Source organism: Pinus tabuliformis, chromosome 6, assembly GCF_031772625.1.
Source record: "Pinus tabuliformis cultivar Carrire ecotype Pingquan chromosome 6, CPIR1, whole genome shotgun sequence".
Classification (NCBI taxonomy): Eukaryota; Viridiplantae; Streptophyta; class Pinopsida; order Pinales; family Pinaceae; genus Pinus; species Pinus tabuliformis.
In genome coordinates this window covers 1,307,894,812-1,307,919,162 of record NC_142292.1, presented here as the reverse complement: position 1 = coordinate 1,307,919,162, position 24,351 = coordinate 1,307,894,812, and the positions used below count along the sequence as shown (strand labels likewise).

The 24,351-nt window shown below is 37.4% G+C and overlaps 1 long non-coding RNA gene across 1 annotated transcript in view; it reads left to right on the top strand.

The window, feature by feature from the left end:
- The first annotated feature begins 268 nt into the window (after window positions 1-268).
- LOC149263418 (uncharacterized) overlaps window positions 269-24,351 on the top strand; it is an 86,480-nt gene continuing 62,397 nt past the window's right edge. The window contains exon 1 of the long non-coding RNA XR_016249673.1: window positions 269-334. This is a non-coding gene — a long non-coding RNA (uncharacterized LOC149263418). The remainder of the gene's footprint in view (window positions 335-24,351) is intronic.

Sequence of the window (24,351 nt, the reverse complement as noted above, 5' to 3'; positions counted from 1 at the left end):
ACATATATTTACAGAGTAAAGGTTTACACTCGTGGGTTCCATGACAGAATTTCCTAATGATCAGTCTCTCCAGGAATTACTCTCTGGATTATATGATTTGATTTCTTCATATATTATTTCAATTCATATGAATGGACATGCATGAAATACCTCAGATCTTTTGCATATACATTTCCCCATGTTTCAGATTTCAGTTCCTTAGAGATGTTTATTGCATTATAACAAGTTAACAACCTTGCTTAAATTGCAATTGGTGCTTTTTATTGAATTGCAGTCGAACAATCTAATACTGAGGAGTCATGATAAGAGGTTTCGTCCAATTTTCTTTAGCAAGGTCTACAACATTCTATCTCAGTTTCACTTTTATGCATTTTTTTTTCATTTGGTTATCTTGTTTTCACTTATACACTTAATGAGAATGAATAAGGGATTTCTTTTTGTTATTTAATGTTGGTTATTAACTTTTGATAATATGCAAACTAATATTATTATTAGGAAGATTGGTTGGGAACATAATTGAGCTCGCTTAAAATAATTATTTGTAAATGGATTTGAGATAAATAAAGGTGTTAAGTATAGTAGAATATGGTTGATAATATAGGGGTTGCTAGTAGCGACTGGGTTGAACTTGATGATCATAGCTTATCATCAAATAAATGAAATTAAAAAGTGATATTCTGCTGAACTACTTACAAAACAAAATTTAAGTGGGTTCTAATATTGTGAAGAACACAAGAGGCTACAACCACGTTATTCTTTGAACCCACCCTTATTCTAAGGTGTTGAAAGAGGGAGGTTATCCATGCAACTAGTGGAAGAGTGTCAATGTGACTCTAAAAAATAAAAACGGAACCTAAAAATGGATCATAGGGGAACTGGAAAACAAATAAAACTGGTATAAAGATATGGAGATTTATTAGAAGAACAGTTTTTTAATTTGACAATATCAAAATTTGCATACCCACTAGCATAAATCACATAACAACAGATTGAGAGAGAACCATTCAAACTAACTGATTATTTCCCAATAGTCTTTTATGTGGTTATATGGAGGAAATGACTATTCATTTTATATTCCCAATTTTTTGTTTCTAAAGAAGGCTAATCTAATTTAAAGTCATCTCACATTGAATTTATTACAAAATAGACTTTCTAACTTACACTTGTAAAGAAATAGGTAGGACAATTAAATATCCAAACTTTATCACCCTCTGTGTTGGAAAGTAACTAGGTTTGGTCTTCATAATGACATGTGTAATTGTGATTTTGTGTAAATGATGTAAAGAAGAAAAATAAAATTATTATTGTAATGCTCACCTCATGGGTTTCGTGAGCAAGGAATTTTATTTTTAGATGGATCCCATTGTGAGCCTTTAGGATTTTTCATCTAGTCATAAAAGTCAAAGAGAGTCAATGTCCTGTATGAAGAACCCTTCTTGGGCATGTTACAAATGTATATCAGTCTATAGGATTGTGTAGTAGCCCTCCAAGACAAGCACAAGTTATTCCTCTTCAAGTCGGCCTCAAGATAAAGTAAAGAAAACATGTCTGCTTCACCTAATGGAGACACAACTGTTCATATGTTCATGTCGGCTTATTTGTGTTGGACAACAACTATATATACAGGGCTAGGATCTTCACATCAGAAGACTACATAGCTCAGGCTAACATAGAGAAGTAGAAGTTTGAATCTTTTTTTGAAACAAGTTTGGACTTTACAGTGGAGACATTTAGATGAAATTACAGTGATTAAGGTTTGGTATTATCACAAAGAAGAAGTCTCTCTGTCCCTGTGTCATTACAGTTCAGAAAACCCTAGTCTCAGTGCCATCTTAGTGTGATCACAATTCGTTGCTATCACAGTTGTGGTGACCATCTCAGTGTGCTCGGATAGGATATGATCTAAGTGTGACCACAATTCATTTTGATGCTACTGCTGTAACTATGTTTCAGTGCCATCACAACAAGAAAGGCTCGATGCCACAACAGTATGAAGGAATCGATGTTATCACAGTTAGGACTCAATGCCATCACAGAAATGAGATCTTGATGCTGACTCAGTAAGGAGATCTCGGAGTCATGTCAATGACAAGGACTTGGTGGTGATAATGCCTTGGAGCTAAGAAGATCGAAGTGGAAGAGGAGTCGAGAAGAGGAAAAGAGCAGAAGGTTGACAGTCAAGAGAACTAGTGTCTTGGTCGTGGAGTGGCAAATAGGTCAAAGGTCTTGGTCTTGGTATTTGTCAATTGGAATCTCTATAAGAAGAATTTGGGCGGGTTTTCCTCTCAAAGAGTGAGAGGTTTTGGTCCTGGCTGATAGACTACATTCTGTGTCTCTTGTCTATTTATGTTCATGCATTCGTAGCTATTTGCTGAAGAAGAACACTAATAACCTAAGTAAAAGAAGATCCTAATCTAGATTCTAAAGAAGTAAAAGGCACTCACAAGCAGTTACTAATTGAAGATAAATCACTTAATACTTGATGCCCTAGTTTTCTCAACATGGTATCAGAGCTAAGGTAACAAAGTCAAGAAAATGCATCTAATCAAGAGATGCTCAAGGATCAATTTTCAAGGAAGGCATCAAAGCAAAGATCATTGTGAAGTCAAGATCTACAAAGGAAGCATCATAACCAAAGAAGAAGCCTACAAAGAAGTTGGTGGAACCTTCAAGACGTCTCAAGTGACCACAAAGACCCTACTCAAGTTGAAGAACTTATACATCAAGTTCCTTCCTAGAGAAGCTAGATCAAAAGGTGGTGTTATCTCACTCCTTGTGAGATCAAGGTTCATTCTTGAAAGAAAACTACCTTCATCAAGAAGAAGTTTTCTATCCTCTATACCATCATCAACATCAAAGAAGAAACAAGGAGAAAGGAGCATCCTATCAAGTAAGTATATGACCTTATTTGAATTTGTCAAAATGTCTTTTTTCAAGGAAAGCAACAAATTGGTTGAGGCTTGTTAAAATTGGCAACTAGGGCCAAACTCCATGTGGGTCATCTTATTCATGGCTGATAATATTTTTATTAGATTCCTTTCATTGAGAGGTGTAGGATTGATCTAAAGATCATCTGATTCCGATAAGTATTTATGGAGATATGAATTTATTTTGATTATGGAATAATTATCAAGCCGACCTACAACTCATGTAGGCTCAGAAATCCAACAGTCTCATCTATTCAATCATCAACAATTGTGTATAAATACAGGAGGTCTTTTCCTTATTTGGATTCACTCAACTCATCTCATCTCTCTCTCTCTCACCCGAGCCGAAAAGGGTCATTCGAAATCCTGGACTAGCGTGCACTGGTACGCGGTGGAGTCTTGCACTAGTGCGTGGCGAAATCTGGCATTGGTGCGCGGTGAAATCTTGCACTGGTGCGTGGTGAAGTCTTGCACTGGTGCGTGGCGAAATCTGGCATTGGTGCGCGGCGAATCTGGCACTGGTGTGTGGTGAAATCTTGCACTGGTGCGTGGCGAAATCTTGGATTGGTGCATGGTGAACGACTCACCGGTGGAGACTTGACAAGTTTGATCTAAGGTTTGCTGCCCTAGTTTAGGGTTGATCTGGGGTTTGATGTTGCTGATGTAAATTAGATTTATGTACTATTTCTCTCTGCTGAATTATTGAAGATAAAGGAAGATTTGATCAAAGGGTTTCCCCATATTGGGGTTTGTCCCTGGCTAGTCGCCACATCTTGTGTCTCTTGTCTTGGCTTGTTTCTGTCGATCGTTTAATGTTCTATCTGCACTTTACTTAATGTACATGTGATTGCTAAGTAAACTGCTATAAGCATAGAACTTACCATAAATTAATAGGGCTTCAAACTATCTTGCATGGAAGAAAAGGATAGATCTAAATCTCATTGAAAATGAGGTCATGGATCATGTCAAAGGATCTATCACAAAACTAGGAGAGGAAGATGCTAAAGCTCTTGCCAAGTATATGAAAGTGGAAGTTAGGGCTCAAACGATTCTTATAAAATCCATCAAGGATCCCCTCATCCCATATGTATCTAAACTCAAAACTTCAAAAGAAATCTATAACAAACTGGTAGAGTTGTATTCCATAAGAACTGTTGTAGAAGTCATCTCATTAAGGCAAGAACTCTACAAGTTGAAGATGTCTAGGGAAGATGGAATAGCCTCATACTTTATGAGGATATTTGAGATCCGGGATCAACTACAAGATCTGAGAGAAGTCATGTCTGATAGTGAAATGACTACAATTGTATTAAATGCACTACCGAAGGAGTGGGGTAAGTTCACTTCAAGTATCTATAAGAAGAAAGAAGCTACTCCATTCGAGGATCTATGGTCACTATGCAAGATTGAAGAATCTAGACTAATGGCCAAATCTGATGTGGGAGTAGGTGAGCAAAGTCAAGCTTATGCTACAATGACAAGAAGAAAGGTAAAATTTGGAAAGTCTGGTTCTTGGAAAAAGATAAGGGACATGTCTAAGATTCAATGCTATGGGTGTCAAGAATCTGGGCACTACAACAGAAATTGTCCTAATATCAAGAAGGACAATAACAAAAGAGGAAGAGAAGAAGCCCATATCACCGAAGAAGTGGAGGAAGCTGAAAAGAAGAAATCCTAGAATGAGGAAGTAAGAGATCTCTATTATGATTGAAATAGTCTTCCTCACCTAAGTTATTAAGTTCCAAAGTCTTCTATTGTAAGATATAGCTATCATTATTCACTAAGAAAAATGATGGGATGCATCATGGCATCATAGAAACATTGAAAGCAAGAACTTGGGACATCATCATAGAGAAGCATGAAAGATGGCTAGAATCTATGGAAGTCAAGGATATAGCTCTTGGGAATCTCATTGGGAACATAAGTGGAAAGGTTCTCTAGTACAAGGTTCACCATACATCTGTCAAAAGGAAACATCTGCTGATGGGGATACTTTAGATCCTCAAGATTCTCTGACGGAATCTTCATTGAAAGGTTCACTGATCATGAGGGGAAGCAAGTGTTTCATTGAGAATTCCAAACTTGTGGAATTCATGGGATGATGGCATGATGACATAAAAGTGAAGCAGATCAAGGGATTGAAGCTCTTTCAAAGGAAGCTGCTGTAGGAAGTTTGGATGACCCAAAGGAAAAATGAGGTATGTATGCTTACATTTGATATTGTGGAAGTCATGTCATATGGTTGCATATATCATGAACCAATGCTCTATCTTAAGAGCATGATCAAAAGAAAGGATCTCCTCCCTCAAAGGGATGCAGGAATGCATGGGTCACACATTCACTAGATGAAATCAACATAATATGTCCTCATATGAAGTATGAGGTGGTTGACTATAATTGAGGAACTCTGATTAGAAGCTCTTGGGAATGAAATGTGTGAAGAAAGGAAGGAAGAGATCATGGAATATGCAACAATGGTAAAGGCAATCAACATCCGAAAGACCAAGAAGATTTGACTAGGATATCTCCATGGAAGATATGAAGACTCTAATGGAGTTTGAAAAAGAAAGAGACCCTTGACAATATATATCTTTGGGAGATGTGTCGATATGTATGCAGGATGCTAATGCAAACTAGAAGATGTCATGATGAAAGACCATCACAAAGGTAATGTTGATTTTAATGTTCATTCCTTTATTTTTGAACAAATATCTGGATGGGTTTATGCAGGGCTGCTAAGGGAAGATCTATGGATATCTTCCACCACCGATGCATGCGTAGTAGGATGAAAGATCCTTAAGTAAACATGGCATGAAGGCAGACCAGATATGGATTGATGGGTCACTTTTCGATGATGACATGGCTAACTCATGCATGAAAGTGATGGATGGTCGCTGCCCTATGTAGAAGTCCCAAACACAAAGACTCCTAGATAACGAAAAGAAGATCATGACATCATGAGGAGGAGTTCTTCAAGCAGCTAGTTATCCCATGATCCTCCACTTGAGGAGCTGTTGTAGGTCCCTAATTAAGAAGGAGCCTAGAAACAAGTTTTTTACTTGGAAGAAACTTGAAAAATTCCTAAGCCAAGAGGAAGCTTAGGTACATTCCTTCTGTAGGAATGAGTACATTCCTTTATTGGAATAGATATATCCTCCCTAATTAAGAGGGAGAGATAGACACATCATTCTTGTCTTCACTTGGGAAGAAAAAATGGAGGATTGGGTAAGCATCTGGCATCCGATGCTTTTTGAGGATGTATTAGGGCATCCAAGATAAGAGTAGTCGTTGAGGACTGATATTCTTTGAGGAATGGGAATCCAAGATAAGAATAGTCCTGGTGGAACACCCTGAGAACCCGGGTGGGGTATGTTCCAGGAGAGACAATGATCAGCCTGATCAGGGTGTCTATAAATCATTAGTATAGCTAGCATTGTGCTCGGATCTCGTGGTGAGATAGAGTTGTTAGTCAAGGCCTTGCTATGTGACAATGTTGGTTGATATGATGCTATACAAATGGGTTACCAATCTGATTCTTATTATGAGAAATTCTTCAGATTGAGAATGACCAAGTACCATTATGAATACCTCCCTAGTTAAGAGGGAGTGTTGGAAAGTAACTAGGTTCGGTCTTCATAATGACATGTGTAATTGTGATTTTATGTAAATGATGTAAAGAAGAAAAATAAAACTATTATTGTAATGCTTGCCTCATGGGTTTTGTAAGCAAGGAGTTTTATTTTTAGATGGCTCCCATTGTGAGCCCTTAGGATTTGTCATCTAGTCATAAAAGTCAAAGAGAGTCAATGTCATGTATGAAGAACCCTTCTTGGGCATGTTACAAATGTATATCAGTCTATAGGATTATCTAGTAGCCCTCCAAAACAAGCATAAGTTATTCCTCTTCAAGTCGGCCTCAGGATAAAATAAATTATAAATAACACATGTCGGCTGCACCTAATGGAGACGCAACTGTTCATATGTTCATGTCGGCTTATTTATGTCAGACAACAACTATATATACAGGGCTAGGGTATTCACATCATAAGACTGCATATCTCGGTCTAACTTAGAGAAGCAGAAGTTCAGATCATTTTCTGAAACAAGTCCGGACATTACAGTGGAGACAGGTGCCATCGTAGTGTGACCACAGTTCATTGCTATCATAGTTTTGGTGACCATATCAGTGTGCTCAGATAGGAGATGATCTCAGTGTGACCACAATGCGGTTTGATGCTACCATTGTAACTATGTTTCGATGTCACCACAGTGAGAAAGGCTTGGTGCCACCACAATATGAAGGAATTGATGTTATCACAGTGAGAAGGATTCAATGCCATCACAAAAATGAGATCTTGGTGATGACTCAGTAAGGAGATCTCGTTGTCATGTCAGTGACAAGGTCTCGATGGTGATAATGTCTCGGTGCTAAGAAGATCGAAGTGGAAGAGGATTCAAGAAGAGGAAAAGAGTAGAAGGTTGACAGTCAAGAGAACTAGTGTCTTGGTCTTGGAGTGGCAAATAGGTCAAGGGACTTGGTCTTTGTATTCATCAATTGGAATCTCTATAAGAAGAATTTGTATGGGTTTTCCACTCAAAGAGTGAGAGGTTTTGGCCCTGGCTGATAGCCTACATTCTGTGTCTCTTGTCTATTTATGTTCATGCATTGGTAGTTGTTTAATGAAGAAGAACACTAATAACCTAAGTAAAAGAAGATCCTAATCTAAAGAAGTAAAAAGCACTCACAAGCAATTACTAATTGAAGAGAAATCACTTAATACTTGATGCCCTAGATTTCTCAACACTCCCTTGATGGTCATACTGGAGACTATACTGAGCTTATCTCTGAAATGCACAAACGTATCTAGAATGAGAGCCTCAACGATTATTTTTGCAGTCTACTCCCAAGTTCCACAATATTGTAGCTCTATTTAGTATTTCTACATTTTCCATCGGCTATCAAATGTAGTAGCAATGTACTTCCACATGCTTTGTTTATTTGTGGAAATCAAGATTCTTTCCAACTTCAAACCACTTTGATTATTGTAGTGAAGCATAGTAGGACAAGTTTGTGAAACTAATAAATTATCAAGTATCCTTCTCAATCAAACTGCCTCACAAGCTGCAATCACTACTTCCATATAATCCACTTTAATGGAGGAAAATGATACTGCATGTTGCTTCTTACATAGACACAAAACTGCACCTATAACTTGGGTGAATCTTGAAACTAATATAACTGTTACCAACTTCATTGTTTGAATGTTTCTTCATTATCGATTCCCTCTTGCTGTGCATAACCTTTTGCAATCAACTTTGACTTATGCTTTCCTTGTGAGCAATTTGCATTATATTTTGTCATGTATATCCGTTTCCAACTTGCTATTGTCAAAAATTGCTCTTAAATTATAAATGCATAATAATGAGTGCAATCATGAAGAGAACTAAAAAGGGTTATCTGATGCCACTACAATAGCTCCTTTGCTCATTTAAGGCCAACTCTACTTTGGCACAAGGGGGTGCCCCTAAGGCTAGGATTACTAAATCTGACCCTTGAGGTCTGTTGCACACGTTTTGTCACAGTTCCAAGGAAGCAATTGTGCCAAAGTTTACAAAAGATCAGAATCATCAACCTTCAACTTATTATGTCATTGTAAAGCCACTTTGAAAATTTGTAATGTAAATGATGCTAGTACGATCGTGTAATTATGTAACAACTAGGTAAGCCTATGATTTTGGGGACGAATTTCATCCTAGGAGGTTTTTTAACCTCACTGATTAGCTATGTTTCTAAACACGGCTAACTGGAAAAGTTTTTTCCCTCCAGCTTAAACCCCAAAGCTAGGGTGAAATTTATTATCGAAGTTGTTAAAATATGCAACTGCAGTCAAATTCCACTTTGGGAAGCTCCTTTGATGGATATAATGATTGCATCGAATTCCTCTTTTCGAGAGGACCAAAATCGACCTAAAGATCACTCAAATCGGATAAAGGAAAGTGTACTTATGAAAAAAAGACCACATGTGCATATTTGATAAGGTTGGCCTTAAAGAAAATTGGACACCCTTGGAAGGCTATAAATACGAGTGTCCTCTACCTCATTTCGACATCATCATGAGATACTCTTGTATCTTGGTTTTTGGCTTGCATAGGTCTGAGGTTCATCCACGGAGGAACAAGTCCACTTGAAGATGAAATCGTAGGGTCTAAAGCTCACATTTCTGTTTCAGGGTTTTGGGCCTTAGTCGTAGGCACATGACAGAGAGATCGTGACTGTAGTCGCTCACTACTAGGCTCATCTGTACAATTGAAGCATCCCAACCACACACACACTCGTCCTCCATGCGACCGACATCTAGGGTTTTAGAATCTCAGTTGCAAACTGTAGTCGCTCGTTTGTAGGCTCCAGAGAACGACTGGAAGCTTCCTAGTCGCACGCATGACTCCTTTGTCTGACCAAGACCTAAATGATGGAATTTCAGTTGTCCGAAGATTTCGCTCATTGACTGCAGTGTTCAGCAATTGACGACAGACAGTGATAGTTCATTACAGGCTTCAGAATCAGAATTTTGAGTATAAGCATTGTTGGGTTCATTTCATGGATATTGTGTAGTTGTTTTCGCTAGATAGTTGTATGGATGAAGATATGGATCATTGTACTCCCTTTTGTTGAATCATTTGATGACAATCTAATAAGAAGAAGAATTTGAAAACTCCCTTAATAAACCAGCAACAACAAAGAACATACCCTTCTCAAAAGGGGTTTATGCCATTCTTCAGAAAGAACAACCGAGAGATGTGTAGAAGGGACAAGAAATAGGGCACAAAATCTTGAAACTTGGGACAGATTTGAAGTACATGAGTGTCACCTGGAAAGTTCTTTTCAAACTAGATGAATTGAATGCACTCCTTTCCGAAGTGAAACAATTAGAGGGGAAGAAATTAACTCGGGCTCTAAAACTAGCTATGCTTGCTCTCATACAATCCATGTTCTTAGAGGAACTTTATGAAGGGGTTAGACTTCCAGTTGCATCCTGTCTCAGTAACATGATGAGGTTAATTGCACCTATACCTCCTTACAGTGATGACATCATGAGGAGAGTCCTCGGATTGATAGTCTAGACCTTTCAGGATTTGGATAACAGTGAGGGTCCTACTTTTGGGAAGAAGCTTGAGATTCTAAAAGCCATGGCCCTGGTTAGAACTTATGACATTATGCTTGATTTGGGGTGTGATGACTTGATCCATCAGATGTTCCAATGTTTCTTTAACATTAAGAAACATTGCCCTAACATGGTCAAAGCAAACATGTTCTCCATTATCTCTTTAGTCATGGGAGATTGTGATGCCATTTGCAGGGAGTTGCAGGCTCAATTGTTGACCATTAGGAGGAGAGAACCGCTAGTTTCACCTGTTGCTTATGAACTGGTCGAAAGGTTGGTTGAGTAGAACATTGGGTTGTTCAGGAGACAGTTGACCAGGGAGGAGCTGCTCAGGTTTGGTGGATCATGTAGTATGAATGAGCTGAGGAGGAAATGACTTTGCTTCGTCTGTAGGCGACCTTGGGGACTTGACCACTCATGCTTGGGTGACACTGAGGAGATGACAAAGGTAGAGCAGGTGGAGATTCCTTCTGACCTTCAGGGTGAGGATTCTTCTTTGGACGAGTCCATGGGTTCATACGAGGATGCCCCCGAGGAGCATGAGTCATGTGTTGTTGACAACAGGCCCGATTCATATTCGGGTGTGTATGATGAGCAGTCAATGGACCCTATGAGGGACATTTAGGATGATGTGTCACCAGTGATGAGTTAGCATGAGCAACATACGGTGGAGCATGAGTCAGCTGAGGAGGAGGATGCGCACAGTATGCATGATGAGCCTTTTGGGGAGAGCCAGTTGAGGGTTCATATTGAGGTCATGATGGAGGAGGATGGGCAACCACCCTTGGGGTCAGCCATTGATGAGGAACAAGCAAATGTACAGATAGCTAGCAGGGTGGTAGTATCTGTAGACACATGTCCTCAGGAGGTGTTGGGGTCTGACAGGACAGTTTTGCAGGACATTGGTGGACTGGAGGAGCGTGATGAGGGAGATGGCAGTGCATCCATCTTTGGGACTACCCATTGATGAGGTGCAGACAGATGTACTGGCAGCCAACAAAGCTACAATATTTTTAGGAAACAACCCTCTCCAGGAGTACATAGGCAGGGCTTGCAACACAACTTACCCACTTTTGCCCATTATAGAGAGAGGGGTAGGGTTTCTTGGAAAAATTTTGTTGGTTGATTGGGCAGAGCATCAAGGGTTGAGCATGGACCAGTATCAGCCTCATAGATGTATTCCTCATACAGGTGTCCATACATTAGATTGGCGGGAGATCATAAGTTGTTATCCTATTAATGGTATGATATTCTTAGTCAAGGGCATAGTGGAGCGGGGACCCTTAGACATGATGAATACATGTTTCAGTTGGCAGTGGGATAAAGGTAGACAACTCTTCAACATTCCATCCCTGCATCAGGAGAGGAGGATTAACATTGGATTGAGTCATGGATTGGATTGGAGAGAGTTGATGAGTTGGTATTCACTTTATGGAGCAACAACTTTAGCCAGAGACAGAGCACAATCTAAGCCAAGGGACTTGGGCGATGATTGGCCATGGTGGCATTGGGTTCCAGGTGGATCTACTAGTAGCAGGTTGAGTTAGAGATGGGCATGGGATCCAGGAATTAGGGGATCCATTCATGTTTGGATTGCTTGGAGGCATGATGTGGACCAATGGTTCTGTTGTAGCATTTTTTGGTTTTGGTAAGTTAGTATCAATTAGTCAAAAAATGAAAATATATTTTAGAAAATGTTAAGTTAGGATATGGACAAAGAGAATATTAAATAAAAAATGTTAGGGATATTTAATGAATAAGTCCATATCAAATAAAATGTTAGAATAGATGCCCTAAAAAATGAAGGCAAAAATAAAATGTTAGGCTAGAAATAAAAGAAAAATGATAAATTCTGAAAGTGTTGCAAATCCAAATGCCACTACTCTTAGTCCAGTTTAGTTTTGAAAATAAAAGTTGTGAGCAGATTGTTTAAATGCCACAGTTTATACAATCCAATTGTACAGTTTAATCATAATTGGATTTTATTTAAATTATTTGTCAATAGCTAGCAAATAAAATTGGCTCAACAGTTTAATCTGAGACAATGAAGGAAATAAGGGATAGAAGTAGATTAGTCATTAAAAGGAAATATTGAGTTGCTAGTCTAAATGCACTCAGAGAAATAAGTGAAAATGTTAGGAGAGTAAAGGGTAGGTAGACATATGAGATGTAATTGAAGCATGAAAGGATTTTATCCTAACTTGTAACATTGGAAATGTGTGCATACGGTGATGGGTTTTAATTAACCATAAATTCTAAGCACCAATGTTATTTTGTAAATATCCTAACTTCATTCATCCATTTATTCGCCCATAACCCACTATTGTCACATCCGCCATAAATCTTGACCCCACCATCACATTCCGCCTCATGTTGTTAAATCCCTTTCATATTACCTTACATCCCGCACACTCCCCCAAGATTCGATGGCCCACATCGCTCCTTGGCCCTCATTTTTCGTCCGAGCTTTATCAGTTGGGAGGGGGTCCGAAGTGGGAAGTTTTGGAAATCGCCCTCTTAAACTACTTTTCCCTCATTCTAGTCTTTCGGGACCTAAAATCCCGAAACAACTTACCACCTGAAGTTGCTCCTGAACGCGGTTTACATTTGACCGTTTACCGCCGCTCCAATGTCATTGTCCACATCCGCTCCATGTCACTTCCTCCGTCCAATCAACTGTCGCCTATCTGTTATTCATTTAATTCGCAACTCCCGCGAATTTATTCCCCTTAGACCCGTTTATCAGTCTCGTTGGATAATTAATGAGGATTTAGCCGTTCATTAAACAACCTCGCTCCATTTTTGTTCATTATAAGCCTTGTTCCTTCATGAAAACCGTTACACAGTATAATTCTGAAACTCAATTCATCACTGGAGATTTCGTGCTTATAGCCTAAACAACAGACTCATCATTCAACTGAATTCGTCATTCTGTTCAGAACCAGGTCCACCTATCTACTTTCAGTTATACTATTTTTTTGTTTTCACTGTGTTTCAGACCAATTTCTTCCATTTCTATCACTTTCAACCTGTAATTCACTTAACAAGATGCCTCCTAGGGGAAAATAAATTGCGGAAATCCCAAATCCTCTTACTCATCCATAGGTTGATTTCCATGATACTCCCCTCGTCGATAGCGATTGTAAAATAATTGAGTCTTCCTCTCAATTTGTTTTATATGAAATTTACTGCTAGATGGAGGATCAATTAATTGATCAGACAGATGAAATAAGACTTTGGGACTCCCACCTTCCCCACTACATTTTCCCTCAGATACACAGAGCACCTGAATTTGTCAGGAAATGCAATGAATCCTATGATCCCACTCAAAGAGAAATCATTTCACTCACAGGAGAAATCCTCTGTTTCATCAATGCTGAGTCCATTGAAAAGATGTTGCAAGCCCCAACTATTGCACCAACCCATCATTTTCCTCATGAAAGCCTGATAGAAGTTTATTAAAAGCTAGATTTTACTAAAATATCCCAGACTCTTGAACTTTTCCTAGCTATAGATAGTCCTCTGCCTAGAAGAAACCCTCCCTATGATTCATCCATGTTCCCTGACAGAACCAAGAAAATCACCACTATTTTTTCCTATCTGCTTGGTTACAATTATGATCAATATGTTAATGAAGCCATTCTAGGTTTCTTGTCAATATTTTCTACTGATTCCAAACCCACTGTTCTCTATAACTTTAGCCAATTCCTAGCTGAAGCCATACATGAGCAATTTGTCCAGTTTAACACTGAAGAAGTATTCAAGTATGCTTCAGTACTTGTATACCTTTTTATATATTTTCAGAGTGACAAATTTCCATTCACTTTACAAAAGCTAGATGAGGAAAGCAACCAAAAATCAATGATCTTTTGCACTTCAATGGGAATGAAAGAGAAAGGAGAATTTACATATAAACAATTCATAGAATTGTTTATTCATCCAGCTATTAGTCTTATGAGTAGCACTCTAGTACCAAGAATCAGTGATGAAATTGTGAAAGTGTTGCAGCTAGTTGATCAAGCCACAACAGGAGATTGGTATATTTACCAAAACTATACAGAAATCAGGGTTTATGGTTGTGAGCTTCCACCCTACAAACTTCCCAAGTACCTCCCCATCAAAATCTTTGCATTGGAATATATTAGGCAGAGGTTAAATGCAGATGAAGTACACTTTGTGGCTGCAAAGAAGAAATCACAATTCAAGCTAAAAACTCAGGTCGGTCATCTGCAACACTAGAGCAGCAGGAGAAGAAGTAGACAGGTTATTAAATGAAATGAAGTTTGGTCTTAGTTTCACTTGGTCTTATGACCCAATGGGAGTGATTTCTAAACTCGGGTTGAAAATAAGTTTACTGCATATCACCACACAGCCAGACCTGAAATAGAGCAGTACAAAAATCAGTTGGAATGGAAAGAGAACACCCTTCAAGAAGCTGAAGAGCAGGTAGTTTCTACTTCAAATGTACAAACTCCACTTGCATAGGAAAAGACAGCTAAACGAGGAAGGGAAGAATAGTCATCCCCTACAACTGAAGCATCAAGCCAGGGCTTTAGGATTGTGCATAGAAAGAAGAGACCTAGGATCTTTGTGATTGTTGGTGCAACAAATGAGTCTCAGAAAACAACATTTGATGGACTTGGAGAGACTTTGCTCTATACACAGTTTGGTGGACAGTCTACCCAGTCCCCAACTCAGTCCACTACTTTTCAGGAACAACAGGTAATTCAGACCAGTGGAAGCATTCAGAAGGACAAGGAGGAGGACATCTTTCATGTTTTCAGTGAGATAAAAAAGAAGAATGAAGAATTGAAATTGAACACCTATACCCAATTCTGGAAACATTCCTCCAGCTCTCAAGCCAGACTTCTTTCAGTCTTTCACTCTGAGAAGGGAAAGATGCAGATGGCTTTCCTGCAAGCTCAAATTCCACAACCCAGGACTCCTGCACATTATCACAAGCAATCCTCATTTGAGTTTAAGGTAAAAGATGTACATCTAATTAATCAAATCGAGATGCACAAGCAAATTGACCAGATGATTTCTTCCACTTTAACTCATACTGCCATGAGTTTGTCAAAGTTGAAAGTCACCTTGGCCAATACACAGTCACAGCTCAAGTTGGAAAGAGTTTCCTCACTGGCAAAGGACACCAAGATCAAATCTTTGGAATATCTAGTGCTGAAGATGGGATATGATCCCTCAAACATAAATGAAGCAGCTGCCATCTTCTGAGGATCCAATGACCAAGGAGATTGAAGAAACTGAGACTCAGAAATCTGACATGATGAAGCTCATCATGGAACAAAATATGCAAATAAAACAGATGGAGGAGCAAATGGAAAAATTGGTCAAAGAGAAAGAGGAAGTTGTAAAGAGGACTCAAATTCCAATGGACGTAGTTCCTCTTTCAGCAGTCTCTGTAACCAGAGTTTCTACTTCAGGCACATCACCAACTACAGGTACAACAAAAGGCACTGAACAACTTGCAAAAGCTGTTTAGAATCTGTCCATTTAGATAGCTGAAATTAAGAAGTTGCAGGATGAACTGAAGGAATTAAAACATAAGAAGGCAATTGCAAAAAGTTCACATGCAGCCAAGTTGCAGAGGACAAAAAGTCAAATTGAAGTTTTGCAGAAGGAAATCAAAGAATCCTACCTTGGAAACAAACTAGGTTTGGTAAAGGAGATTCTATGGGAAGAAATTACTGAATCAATCAAGGATATCTGGCCCTATATCAAGATAATCTTTGACCAAAAAGACCTGTTGGAGAAAGCTCAGGAAGCTATTGAAACTATTTCTAAAGAGCTTGAGGACATGGCAGAAATTGCTTCTAAAATAATCAAGTTCCTGAATTCTAAAGACAACTATGAGCTTGAAGAATTAGGTATAAATGACAGGACAACAACTATACTGGAAGTAAAGAAGATCATTACCAAGAAAAACCTCATCCTTCAGTTGGAGGAAAACTGCAGCAGTGTGAATACCATAGTTCAATGATTTTTTAGCAAGTTAGAACCCTTGACCAGCGAGGGTTTTCCCTCTATGCTTGTGATAAACGACAAATTAATGCCTATTGAAGATTATGTTCGAAAGCTTACAAAGGTAGGCACCAATGCAGCTTCAGTTTCAAACATAAGAGGTGCAACAACACCAAGGGTTGTGCTGAATGCACTTGGAGATTCCTTTTTCATTATGAATGAAATCAGACATATATTTCCAGTAAAACCCACTTTAACTAAATATACAGAGATGGATGAAGTTTATAGAAGGGTAAGTAAGTCATCTATCCTAGATAAGAAACGTTGCGAAGAATTAAATGATTTACTTGACTAAAAGGGTGATCAAACAACATTCAATATTTTCAGGAACAATCATCACCAACTCAATAGTTCTCAGTTTTTCCAGCAACAATCATCAACAACTCAACACCAAAATAGTGGCAGATCACTATTAGGTTATATTCTTGATTTTGTATTTATCTATTTTTGTAAAATAGTTTAGATATTTTCTTAGTTCTAAGATTCTATAAGTAACTCTCTTTCACGAGCTATTAAGGGTTGTGCACCCTTGAAGAAGCATTTCTAAACATTAAATGTACTTGACTTTTCTAAATCAGCAAAGGATTCTGAATTTTGATTCATACAGTTTTGTTTTTACTGTAAGTTTTTTTTCAGTTTTATTTCACAGAGTTTTCTTCATATTCTTATGTTTTACAAAGATAACCAGGTAGGAGTAAATGTGTTTCAATTTTTTCCTATAAGCTTTTGAAGTGATCATCTATAAAGAGAATGAATTATATAAACTGTCTGTTTATTTAATTCCCTCTAAATCATAAAATCATCAGTATCTTTTGTAAGCTTAAGCATATTTTGTTAAACCTTCTGAACATAGTTTAAAGGTTTTCTTACTTATGATTATTTAATTTTCAATTTGAACACTGTGATAGTCATATCATCTCCCTATTTCTGCTCACCACCATACAAACTGTATCACTATGTGAATTTTAATAGTGGCCCTCTGTTTAGAATTTAAATATTAATACTATTCAAAAGGTTAGGCATCACTGTTTTAAATTTGTTTGATACATTGGTCCTCCAAATTAAAACAAACCCCCCAAAACAAACATCTTAGATGCCCTGGCATGATATCTGACCATTATCATCTCAGAGATACAACATCAATCTGGTGCCATTGTCGGGGACCGAATTTCATTAAGTTTTCCTGGGTCAACGATATTATTCCTATTCCTTTAAGGTGATTAAAGGTCTAGATAGGTCAAAATCCTTCACTTGGAGACTCCACTGAGCCAAACTAGCACCTTTTAAGCACACAAGATCCCATTCTGAATCTGACACAGTTAGTCCTCTGTTAGATCCAGAAAGACTTCTGAGAAAGGCCAATTCCAAAAGAAGACATCAACCATCTTCTTCCACTTCAGCCTTGTAGTCTGAAGATATAATACAATTTGATCCCTATAGTAACATTCCATCCAATCCAGATTACACTCACCTATCACCTAGGGTTGCTGAACTCTTAGATAGGGGAGTTGATTTCAAATCAACTTTCCTTATTCATTCACTTGAATCTCATCCAGAACCCTCACTTCCACCGGATCACCTAAATCTGAGTCTGACTTGGGTGTTCATTTACCTGAATACAAACCTACAGACTTTATATCCCCCACTACTTATTCATTCCATTCCACTTCTGATCAACCTGAATCTTCTACCTCTAAACAACCTGAAGGGACCTTTGCTATATATTCAAATCCACTTTTTGAAACAAAAGAGGATATTCATTCTCAAGTCCACAAGTTAGTTATTAAGACTCCTTTAAAATCATTCAGGACATCCCCACCTTCTTTATCTCCTCCTTCTTCACCCCCACATAGTAATTCTCCCCCTCTTTCACCATCTCCCTCTTCCTTATCATCATCTTCACAAACATCTCATTCATCATCTTCTACTATGGCATTTCAACCCATTGTACAGGCAAGATATGCAGCTTTAGTTTTACCTCCAATCCTTGATGCTTTCCCTCATGGATATTTGAAACACCTCCCTAGGTATAATGGAGAAACTGGTTCCTCAGCTGAGGACCATCTTCAAGCATTTCTAGACTTTGTAGATAACATGAACGTAGAACAAGAAAATGTTTACATGAGGTTGTTTGTTCAGTCTCTTGAGGGAAATGTGAGAACTTGGTTTAGGCAGTTACCTGCAAATTCCATTAGAAACTGGGAAGAATTAACAAATATATTCAAAAATCAATGGGGAGTGAAGAAAGATGCTCTTTACTTTTTGACTGAATTTGAAGAACTTAAAAGAAAGTTCGGTGAACCTGTCTCTGATTTTATCAAAAGGTTCAACAAACTTTATCATAAGATGCCCCCTGATTGCAAACCCCCTGTAGCAGCAGCCAAATCTAGGTTTTCAAAAGCTTTTGAAGATGATTTTGCTGTAATGTTAAGAGAAAGAACTTCAAGGACCCTTGAAGATATGCAAACTAATGCTATAGAGGTGGAAGCAAATAGGTCTGCCTCAGCCACTTTAAAAGCTAAAGAGGAAAAGGCCCAAAGAAAACTTAAATCAAGTCAAGAGGCCTCTACTTCCTCTAAGACTAAAATTGAAGATTCTAAAATAGATGAGATAACTTCACTTCTTAGAAATCTATCTAATAGAATTTCCAAGATTGAGACTCAACCTAGAACAGTTCAACAAACAGTTACTCGACCCCAAAATCAAAATCAAGGTCAATACAAAAGAAATCCACAATTACAAATTCTTCAAAGACCTAGTAATGATTAGTAGCATCCAACTCCTTTACTGATAGATGATCAACAACCTGATGATAATGCTATGACTATCACTGAAGATATTAAGTTATTAACAATGTGGATACCTCTTTTGGTTAGACCACTATTATTTCTCTCTCACAACAAAAGCAGGTTCAACAAGATCAAGACTCCTCACAGGCTTCCAAATACCATGCCTTCTTTGAATTCCTAATTGCAGAACTAAACAAAAGATATGATCTTAGGCCTAGACCTGGTCCTGGAAGACCTCCTAAGGAACCTCCAACAATTGAACCTCGTACCAAAGCTGTTGAAACTCAAACAACTATTATTCGACCATAAAATCAGTGAACTGATACTACTCAAATTGAAAAAACTCTTTTAACTGCATTTAATGTTGAAAAGGAGTTAGAAAGAGTTAAAATCCCTATACCACTTTCAGAACTTTCCAAAAATCCTGGATATAAAAATCAAGTCTCCAAATGGATACAAAACACCTCGGTTGATGCTGAAAGTGATATCATTAGTCTTCAAGATGAAAAACTAGCAGTTGTCTTTGGTCCTAGCTCAGATATGGTAGATGAAATAGTACCCCCTTTCTATGTGACTCTTAAAACAAATGATTTTATGTTATACAATTGTATGCTCAATTTTGGAGCATCACATAATCTCATGCCAAAAACTATCATGGATCATTTAAATCTTGACATAACTAGATCCTATCATGATTTGTACACCTTTGATTCCAAAAGGGTGCCTTGTCTAGGATTGATTAAGGATTTAGTAGTCACTCTCGCCCAAATCCCAGTAAAAAGTGTAGTGTTAGATATAGTTGTCACAGATATCCCTCCCAAATTTGGAATGCTCCTTTCAAGGTCTTGCTGTGCCAAATTAGGGGGAACTCTTCAGATGGACATGTCTTATGCCACTATTCCAATTTATGGGGGAGAGAAACTAAGGCTGTATAGAGAGGTGAGATTTGTGCACACTGTTTGCAAAACAGATCAACCAAGGAACCATCCCATTTATGCAATTGATCAAGATTTTGGTTGTTTCCAACTTTCTTCAAACCAAACACATGAAACTCAAGAAAAAATTGAAGATGTAATTGAAAGACCTGTACCAAATCAGACTGATGTCTGGAAGCTATTCTTTGATGGTTCTTGTACAAAGGATGGAGCAGGAACTGGGGTAGTGTTAATCTTACCCAAAAAAGAAAACATTACACAATCATGCAACTTTGATTTTGAAGTCACTAATAATGTAGCTGAATATGAGGTTTTCATTTTAGGACTGCGGATAGCCAAGAGCTTAAAAGTACAAAACTTGAGTGTTTTTACTGATTCAGAGCTCATTGTTAAACAAGTTAGAAATATTTGCCAAACAAAACATCCTAGGCTTAGATCTTATCGAAATGAGGTTTGGGATTCAATTGAAAATTTCTTCAATGCTTTTAATTTGACTTATATCCCAAGGGATTAGAATATTCATGCAGATTCCCTAGTTGTTTTTGCTAGTTCATTTAAAATCCCTGATCAAACTAATGTGCTGTATCAAATACAAGTCAAATACAGGCCATCCATCCCATATAACCTAAAATACTGGTAGATATTCGAAGATGATGAATAGTTAAAATCTTTTCTGCAGGTTATAGATGAATTTTCAGTTCTACAAATTGATGAAAATAGAATAGAAACAATTGAAAATTCAAATGAAAATGATAATTCAGATTTCAACTCAAAAATTGCTAATCATGATATCATTCAGCTGTCTAACAATTTTATTCCCAAAGGTCTCATTCCTTTAGAGAAATTGTTTGATCAAAATGATGTCCTTAGAAACCCACAGTCAATCTCTCCACAAGATGACATAGAGGAAGTAAACATTGGAACAAATGATGACATTAGGAGCCTCAAAATCTATGCATCCTTAGATCCTGGAATTAAAGCTCAATACCTTAAGTTATTTGAAAAATATAACGATGTTTTTGCATGGACCTATGTTGATCTAAAAACTTATGATACATCACTAATACAACATAAGATTCCTTTAAAACCAGAAGCAAAACCTTGTCAACAGAAACTTAGGAGGATTAATCCAGCACTTCTACCAACTATAGAAAAGGAAATTAAGAAAATGCTAGATGCCCAAATTATTCTCCCTCTTAGATACTCTAATTGGGTTGCTAATTTAGTTCCTGTTAGAAAGAAGAATGGGGAAATCAGACTTTGTGTGGACTTTAGGAATTTGAATAAAGCATCATTAAAAGATAATTACCCTTTACCCAAAATGGATCAGTTACTTCAGATGGTTTCAGGAGCACAAAGACTTTCCATGCTTGATGGTTTTTCAGGTTACAATAAGATAAATGTTGATCCAATAGACAGAGAGAAGACAACTTTTACTACACCTTGGGGTACATTTATGTACTCTAGAATTCCCTTTGACTTGTCCAATGCTGGAGAAACTTTTCAAAGAGCTATGGACATAGCTTTTGTGGGACAAGTAAACAAATTTGTAGTCATTTATCTTGATGACATAACTGTTTTTTCTAATTATGATCAGAAACATCTAAAACACTTGATGAAGGTTTTTGATAGGTGTAGGAAATTCAGAATATCCCTCAATTCTAAAAAGTCTCTGTTTGCTATCAAAGAAGGAAAGTTGTTAGGCCACATCATCTCAAAAGGAGTGATGATTGATCTCAAACGTGTTTCTGCAATAAAAACATTGTCATTACCTAGAAATAAGAAGGAGATCGAAGCTTTTCTAGGCAAGATTAATTTTTTAAGGAGGTTCATCCCGAACTATGCTGAAATTGTGAAAAACATAACTGATTTGCTCCGAAAAGATCATGAAGTTAAATGGACTGTCTCTTCTAGGTATGCATTTGACCAAATCAAGAAGGCTATCTCTGAAGCCCCAACCTTGGCTAGTCCTGATGATACCAAGCCATTCAGTATATTTTCCTTTGCCTCTGAAACAACCCTTGCTGCTGTTTTATTACAAAAGAATGAAGATTCTCATGACCAACCTATAGACTTTTTCAGTAAGGTTATGAGAGATGCCGAGCTTAAGTATGACATAATTGAGAAGCAATCTTATGCCCTTATACAAGCCCTGAAATCATTCAGGATGTATGTTCTACATTCACCTATTACTGCTTGTGTCCCTAACAGTGTTGTGAAAATTGTTTTGACCCAACCAGACACTGATGGGAAGAGGGGTAGATGGATCACTCAAATACTGGAGTTTGATCTAGCAATCAAAACCACAAAGCTAGTAAAGGGTCAAGGATTAGCTAAGTTTCTCGCTGAATCCAACTGTAAAGTGCTTGGGATCAATTCTATTTTGGAAGTACAAGGGGAGAATCCACAAGAACCTTCCCAAAGTTTGAATGAGAAGAATCCATAAGAACCTTTTGTTTGTGCAGAAGGGGAGAATCCATAAGAACGTCCTCACCATCCTGAAGAAAAGAATCCACAAGAACCTTTACCTTCAAATCAGACCATTTCTCTACACATTGATGAGAAATTTCTTTCTTCAAATTGGTATTAAGATATCGTAAATTTCTTGATCCATTTTGAATGTATAGCGTCATTCTCCAAAAGTCAATGTAAAACTCTCAAGTTGAAAGCAGTCAAGTATTGTATTATAAATGCAAATCTATACTGGAAGGACCCACTAAATATTTTGTTATTATGTTTAACAGAATCAGAAACTGAAGGAATCATTGATCAATTTCATACAGGATTTTGTGGACATTATGCTTGGAGAGAAACAACATATAAGATATTAAGGGCAGGATTTTATTGGCCCACATTGTTCTTAAAAGTAGGAGCAAAGGTCAGAAGTTGTGTCCTTTGTCAGAGGTTTGTTGGTAAGCAAAAACTAGCAGCTCTTCCACTGATTCCAACAATATTCTCAACACCTTTTTCCCAATAGGGACTAGATTTTATTGGAGAAATTCATCCCACTTCAAGAAATCAGCATAGATGGATTCTCACCGCAACAGACTACTTTACCAAATGGGTGGAAACAATTCCAGTAAGAAATGATATTGATTCAGTGGTAATCAAATTCATTGAAGAAAATATTTTATCTAGATTTGGTTGCCCAACCCAGATTTTTACTAACAATGCCACAACATTTTCAAGTGTTAAAACGATTGAGTTTTGCCAGAAATATTAGATTCTGTTACATCATTCAACTCCATACTATCCTCAAGGTAATGGTCTTGCAGAATCATCAAATAAAAGTCTGATAAAGGTAATCAAAAAGACTTTAGCAGATCATAAAAAGAGCTGGGACTCTCATTTAATTTATGCAGTATGGGCAAACAGAATTACTCCAAAGAGATCTACTGGAAAATCTCCTTTTCAGTTAGTCTATGGGAAAGATGCAATCTTCCCTACCAACTTGGCCTTCCCTGTTTTAAAATTCCTGTAGGATTCAACTGATGAACTTGATGATTTTTCAAGGAGAATAAATCAGATTATTGAACTAAATGAAAACAGAGATGAAGTTCAATACAAATTGAAAAAATATTAGAATAAAATGAAGAGCCTGTTTGACAAAAGAACAAGGGAAAGGGACTTCAAGGAGGGTGATCTAGTTCTAAGATGGGATTCCAGAAGAGAAGATAAGGGAAAACATGGCAAGTTTGATAACCTGTGGTTTGGACCTTTAGCTATTGCTGAAGTAAAGGGAAACAACACTTTTGTGCTACAAAATCTTGAGGGAATATATTCCACTTATCTTGTTAATGGAAGGTTTCTCAAGCATTACATTCAGTACTGAGAAGTTGAAGTAAATTTCATCACTATCACTGTAAAAACTCCTGCTTATTTTACTTTTCAAGTTGTCAGTGTGATTTTTCATAGCAAAGACTCCATAGCCCGAGGAGAAGACACATGGATCTGTAAGTTCTCTGCATTCTACAGGGGAAAGCAACCCCCAGTTGGAGCTGATTTTGTAGCATTTTTTGGTTTTGGTAAGTTAATATCAATTAGTCAAAAAATGAAAATATATTTCAGAAAATGTTAAGTTAGGATATGAACAAAAAGAATATTAAATAAAAAATGTTAGGAATATTTAATGAATAAGTCCATATCAAATAAAATGTTAGAATAGATGCCCTAAAAAATGAAGGCAAAAATAAAATGTTAGGCTAGAAATAAAAGAAAAATGATAAATTCTGAAAGTGTTGCAAATCCAAATGCCACTACTCTTAGTCCAGTTTAGTTTTGCAAATAAAAGTTGTGAGTAGATTGTTTAAATGCCACACAGTTTATACAATCCAATTGTACAGTTTAATCATAATTGGATTTTATTTAAATTATTTGTCAATAGGTAGCAAATAAAATTGGCTCAATAGTTTAATCTGAGCCAATGGAGGAAATAAGGGATAGAAGTATATTAGTCATTAAAAGGAAATATTGAGTTGCTAGTCTAAATGCACTC